General features: G+C 38.9%; 1 protein-coding gene across 1 annotated transcript in view; it reads right to left on the bottom strand.

The window, feature by feature from the left end:
• Window positions 1–7,017, bottom strand: part of LOC115245354 (mushroom body large-type Kenyon cell-specific protein 1) — a 67,729-nt gene that overhangs the window by 15,832 nt on the left and 44,880 nt on the right. The gene's annotated exons all lie outside the window — the stretch shown is intronic.

Here is a 7,017-nt window from a genome sequence, read left to right as displayed (position 1 = left end):
TATAAAATATAAGAAATATATAAACTGTTTTCTACTATATACAATAAAATAAAAAATATTAGTGTAATCATTAATCATTATTAAATTATAAACTTGAATAATTGAAAAATTCTTTGAATTTTCATGCATTTTTCCTGCTCTTTTCTTTCAAGAAGATGTAGTATTTTAAATTTCCAAATTTATTTGAGTGACAGATTTATTTCAGAGATAAGCAATAATTGTATACTATCGTTTTAATAAAAAGTATAATTTAAATTATATTATTTCATATTTTTAACTTTATACCTAATAATAATTCTATGAAACTGATATTTTTACTCCTATCTGGTTCATTCTACAATCAACATTTTCCAGAACAAAAGTAAATGGCTTAACAATATAACAAAGAGTACTAATGTGTAGAATGATCAAAATATAACGAATTTTTATCAATTTTAAATCAACTCCACAGTGACTGATGGTACTTGTATAAACATATGATAAACAGTCAAATATAAAAAAATGTCAGCATGTTTTGCCGAAAAATTTTGGGGGAAGATCCGCGCGTAACGCGATGACATTTTGCCCTTTCTCTTCGTCGAATCGACGTCGGTCGCTTGAGTGTGTACACGTGTCTCGTGTATGTGTATGTATATGTGTGCATGCGTGTGTACCCCTATATGAACGACAGGCCAGCTCTTCGTTGATCACGAAAATCCCAACATTCGAGAATGCGTGAATTGAAAATAGAATTTAAAAAACGGTAACTTAGCGTGTAACAGTTCGTTTTACTCCATTTTTCCTCGACGTGTCTCGCGTGTATTTTTGATGTATATATGTGTGTGTGTGTGTGTGTGTGTATGTGTGCGATCCCGCGCGTGTTCGTGGGTATGTTGAAGCATGATTACGTGTCTGTCAATGTATGTTGTGTGTGCGTACGTGTTCGTGTACCTAATTGCACTTATTCGAAAAAACGGAACATAACGTTGAACGCAAGATGGCGGCCGGACGGCCCTGGAACGTATGTTGTAGATAATATTACACCCTTGTTTAATTTACTTTAATAAGAAACTCTATATATCGCTTTTGTCTCTATCGCGTTCGCCGTTGTCGTCCAGATCAAGCGCGCTCGAACTGAATCTGTTTGCTGCTACGAGATACTCCCATCTATTTTTCGTTCGTGCTACTGCAAGTCGTAAAAACGTAATCTCTCATAACTTAGGCACAATTTGGAACTGTTTAGACCATTTTCACACGACCTCGTCCTGCTGACGTCCGTGTGTCCGTGGAAGCTTCTTTTCGCGATATCAACGAAAAAGAAAGATAAAAGTAACGCGGAAATAACTCGAAAGTAAATGAAAGAATATTTATATCGAAAATCGAGAGCTTAATGTATTGTATATTTTTCCAGACTAAACAATTTTAATTTTACAATTCAGAAATCTCTATTTTATCGTATATACTACAAAATTTTATTTAAACTTATATTTAATTTAAAAGCAATTAAAAAATTTTCAAACATTTATATAACTTTTTTTTTTTACTCTTTGTCCTTTTAGATAAATTAATGTAGGCAATTAAATAAATGTAAAAAATTTTTATTATTCCATAAAAATTTTTTTAATAAAACTTGGTTTCTCCAGGAAAATATTATCAAGTTATAAGAATCGTTTTCTCTATATCCACGTACATGACACACAAACGTTTCTCGTTCGTACCATACCAAACGTGACAATATTGTGAGGTAGCTGATATTGAGCCGTTTCAGGGCCAATCGGACCAAATCTTCCAGTTTTCCATCATTCGAATCGCATCCGAAAAATCCATTCCGTTATGAAACGAGATGAGAACGCGCGTTTCGAAATAAAGAGGATCGTCGGAGGATTTGAAAAGGGGTCCGCGGAAAATTCGGGGTTCTCGCCCTTCCTCCTTGGCCCTCGCTGTCCCCTCCCTCCTCTCGCGAGAACGGAGAGAGGACGAGCGAGGATCCCTCTGTTGTCTTCCAATCGAGTCCCGATGTAAAAGTGGAAAGAACCACGCGCGCGAGAACGTAAGAGAAACGAAGATAAGGCAAAAAACGGGAATCTTTGGACCCGACTTTCCGAGCGATGCCCGCCATCTTGGTCCCGTCTAACCACCGGTGTGGATCAACGTAATTTCGCAATCACGCTCCTTCCGTATCCCTTTCTTTCTATCTATCTATCTATATCTTTCTCTCTCTCTCTCTCTCTCTCTCTCTCTCTCTCGCTCTCTCTGTCCCTTACTTGCTCGTTTTGTCCCATCAGCTCTCGGTTTGTCTTTCCTCACTCGTCTTGCCTTACTTTGTCTTCGCACACCGTAATTACAATAGTCTTTCTTCTTTTTCATATATATATATATATATATATATATATATATGTATATATATAATATATATATAATATATATGTATGTACATATGTATATTATATATATAATATATCTGTAATCTTATTACATATACACTAGCTGGTTACGATAATTTGTGAAAAATATACATCAAAATTTTGTTACTTTTTACATCACAGATATTTTAATATAATATATCATCTTTTAATTCTTAAAGATTTTTCTGTTTCTCCCCGTATATTCGACCAATCCGTCACTCGCCGGATTGTTTAGCGTATCGCCCGCGACGAAGGGAGGGACGACAGGATGTGCACAAGACGCGAACGGACCAATGGACTAAAGAATTCTTCTGAATTCCTTAATCACGAAAAACAACATTTTGTGAAAAAACTCTTTTGCGAATGCGTTTTCCTCTATCGCATGTCGCAGTACGATAATCATCGCGCCTTTCGAAGACGGGGAAGACACATCTGAGGCAACACAAATATCCAAAGGACAGAGCCGAGAGACTAAGTCTAAAGAGATCCTAATTTTCCGGATGTCTTTTAGATGTCTCTCGCGTTTCTTTCGGATCTTTGTATTTTCCTCAGAGTAACTACGTATTTTAAAGATAACAATATAAAAAAAAAAAGCATCAGAGATTTTTCCCGCCAATTGTCTTTGAACGAAGATTGTCGTCATGCGATGCGCGCGCAAAAAAGAAATACTGATCTTAATCTTTCGATAACGGAAAACAATAATACAATTTTGACTTGAGGGGGAAGCTTTCGTCGTGCCGTCTCGTCCCGCCGTCCCTCCCGTAAAAGAAACGAACGAAAAAATCGACAGTGCTTCAACAATCGCGTCTACAACGGTACTTGCCTAGCCTCGAGTTCTCTCATTTCTCTCTCTCTCCCGACGATCGCGTATACAGTTGCAAATTTCTAAAACGGAAATTCCTCCATAGATCTTAGAAGAAGGTCGTCAGAAAAATGGGCTGATAGCGATCGACAATTTTGAAGTCGCGCGAAATGTTTCCCCAAGTATCTCGCGTCAATGTAAGAATTTTCCGTCTTGTCACGAGAGAAACAAGTGGTGCATGTATACGTGTCCATAAGTGACGATAATTTAAACCGCCACGACAGACATGTATCGCTGGGAGATCATTACGCGGGCGTCTCGTTAATTACGCGTCGATACTAACTGTCGCGATCCCATCCTAAGTTGTGCGGTTGAACTTTGCGTCGTCGAAAACATCGGAGTTTCCTTGGTTGCGATCAAGGTTAATTGATTACCCATCAATTTCAAATTTTTATCATTCTATTTATTTCAAAATATCAGCGTAAATATCGAATCTCTTATACAAATATAATCAACCGTCTCTATAAAAAAAAAAAAGAAGTTACTTTAATCGTTCAAGCAATTTCTTTTCCGACGGATTTTCCTCGAATGTGTACGCGAAACTGCAGGTATCAATTGGACAACGTATCCTATAGAAAGGAAACCAACGACAATTTGATCGTCGACTGAGCTTTGCCTGCAAGAGAATTTGATCCAATTACGAATAATACGATGCACGAAGAAGACAGGTATCCGTGGCAACCGCGAATTATTTTCGACGACGCCGGATGCGGATAATTCCCCCGTCCAGGTGTGTATCACTTGTCCTCTCGTGAAAAAAAAAATAAAAAAAAAGAAAGAAGACGAAAGACGGTACCGTGTTGCACTAGATGGATCGTGGAGATTTGAGATCCGCCGATTATAGACCGCACCAAACGTCGCGACGAAACATCGTAACCGTAAATTGAATTAACGACAATCATAGTTTACGCACGTATTTTACTATCATCCGCACGATAAATATCATTTTTTTTCACATCTAACGATAAATCTTTCGATAAAGGATATCGGGGCTTAAGTTTCTGGGTGTGTCGATGATGCGAGTTCGCGGGTATGGGGGGGGGGGGGGGGGGTGGAAGAGGGTGTCGAGGGGGATGAGTGAATTAGTGGTCGCGGAACAAGTGTATAAACATATTTCCCTCCTTTTCGCATAATAACGCCTGGTGAATGTTTGGAAAAAGACTTCGAGGCATCGAGTAGCTCAAATCACACACCGAGTGATTTATATACTTTGTCGAAAGTGTGTCTCTTGTGTGCGAGTGTGTGAAGTGAAGGGGAGAAAAGGGCGGTGAGGGAGGAGGGGGAGGGGTCGGTGGACAGTTAAAAAGTGATCTAACGGACACGGGGCGAAGAGGGGAAGGTTTAAATTTACGTTTACACACAATCATAATTAGCTTGCATCTCGCTTTGTTGCTGTTCAGCTTGTGTTTTTTTTTTTCTTTAATCCTAAGGAGACCTTAACGTTTACACTCATTATAACTTGTTTTCGCGTTTACGCGCGCTTTCTTTAAAGTTACATTATTCATGGTTTTTTTGCTTTAAATAGGGTAAATTTTAAGTTTAGTTCCAAAAAACACCGAGAGAGTAGCCTTGCTTAATATGGTTTACTTTTTTCGTAGGTGTATCACTTGTCCTCTCGTGAAAAATAAAATAAAAAAAAAGAAAGAAGACGAAAGACGGTACCGTGTTGCACTAGATGGATCGTGGAGATTTGAGATCCGCCGATTATAGACCGCACCAAACGTCGCGACGAAACATCGTAACCGTAAATTGAATTAACGACAATCATAGTTTACGCACGTATTTTACTATCATCCGCACGATAAATATCATTTTTTTTCACATCTAACGATAAATCTTTCGATAAAGGATATCGGGGCTTAAGTTTCTGGGTGTGTCGATGATGCGAGTTCGCGGGTATGGGAGGAGGGGGGGGGGGTGGAAGAGGGTGTCGAGGGGGATGAGTGAATTAGTGGTCGCGGAACAAGTGTATAAACATATTTCCCTCCTTTTCGCATAATAACGCCTGGTGAATGTTTGGAAAAAGACTTCGAGGCATCGAGTAGCTCAAATCACACACCGAGTGATTTATATACTTTGTCGAAAGTGTGTCTCTTGTGTGCGAGTGTGTGAAGTGAAGGGGAGAAAAGGGCGGTGAGGGAGGAGGGGGAGGGGTCGGTGGACAGTTAAAAAGTGATCTAACGGACACGGGGCGAAGAGGGGAAGGTTTAAATTTACGTTTACACACAATCATAATTAGCTTGCATCTCGCTTTGTTGCTGTTCAGCTTGTGTTTTTTTTTTTCTTTAATCCTAAGGAGACCTTAACGTTTACACTCATTATAACTTGTTTTCGCGTTTACGCGCGCTTTCTTTAAAGTTACATTATTCATGGTTTTTTTGCTTTAAATAGGGTAAATTTTAAGTTTAGTTCCAAAAAACACCGAGAGAGTAGCCTTGCTTAATATGGTTTACTTTTTTCGTAGGTATAATTTTTTTTGCGTTAATAAGGAATTTTTGCATTTTTAAAACACCGAACATACATGCCTTATACTTTATGTACAGCCTAGAGTCTTTCAGTCGTTACTTTTAAAGAGAGTCATGAGATGAGTGCGTGTGGATCATCCTTTTTCATTTCTTGCGCGCTCTGCTGCTCTATATTATCTTTCTCTTTTCTTCTTATATTTGTTCGCGTCGTTTTCGCCTCGTCTACGCCTCGACTATGCGAGAAAAAATAGGAAATCCTGGCCCGCACTACAGCACCGTTTTATTTATATATTTTTGTCGCCGTTTTCTCGCGTTTGACTGGCCTCCGATCCATTCTGTTCCGGCTTTTCGTCTTCGTCGATTTCGTTTTGGTCCAACGGCCTGCCTGCCATATTAACAAAGTGACGAAATCGTCCTTTTATAGTGATTCTATCCGCGGATCGTCTATTCGCGAAACGCAATTTTAACTGATTGTGAGAGATACGAACGAGATACCTCCATGATCGTGCACATCTCACCGACTTATCAGAGAAATACAAAAATTTCAACTTTTTACCTTTAATTTGAAGATTATATCCCAAGAAATATATGCAAATTCAAAATATCGTTATCTCTATAAATTTCACATAATAATTATCTTCAACATATATACATAGTTGGAATAGGAAAAATTTTCAAATCTGAATTAGATACATGTGTCTCTATCCTAATCAAATTATTATCTTAATTTCACGTCAGACAAAATTCGTCAATTTTGACTGAATCATCGTATCGACATTTGTACAAGTTATTCCTCGTCGCAACTATCAATTATTACACGCAATAAAAATTCACAGACTCTTCTTGAGACTCCAAATTTTCATTGATCTTGAAAATTTACCGTATCTGTCGAGTATGCTGCTTTCCGTATCACAATCGCCAACGTAATTGGACGTGCACGATCGCGCGAATCCGCAGAAAAACCAAATGAGAGAGACGTGTGGCCGCTCGAAACGTCAATTCGTCATTCGTTCGATAATCGTATCGTCGTTATTTCAAACCGGCGATGGACGATCGAGACGCGCTACTTCAAAGTGTTCCTCCCAAAATCCGTCCCGACGCGTCACGATAAAAGTCTGCTGGTTGCCCAATGAATATGTCGTTCGCGGGAGTCGATGAGGAAAAAAAAGCCAGATATTAAAACATTCCTAGGTTTCACAATTGAGTTTTCCCTCACGAAGAAACGATACAACGCCGTCTCCGCTCGCGTTGCTGCAACTGCAGCAACTCTGTTCCTCTCTCTCTCTCTCTCTCTCTCTCTTTCTCT

Source organism: Formica exsecta, unplaced genomic scaffold (assembly GCF_003651465.1).
Source record: "Formica exsecta isolate Colony F162 unplaced genomic scaffold, ASM365146v1 scaffold96, whole genome shotgun sequence".
Taxonomy (NCBI): Eukaryota; Metazoa; Arthropoda; class Insecta; order Hymenoptera; family Formicidae; genus Formica; species Formica exsecta.
This window is presented reverse-complemented; position numbering and strand designations above follow the sequence as displayed.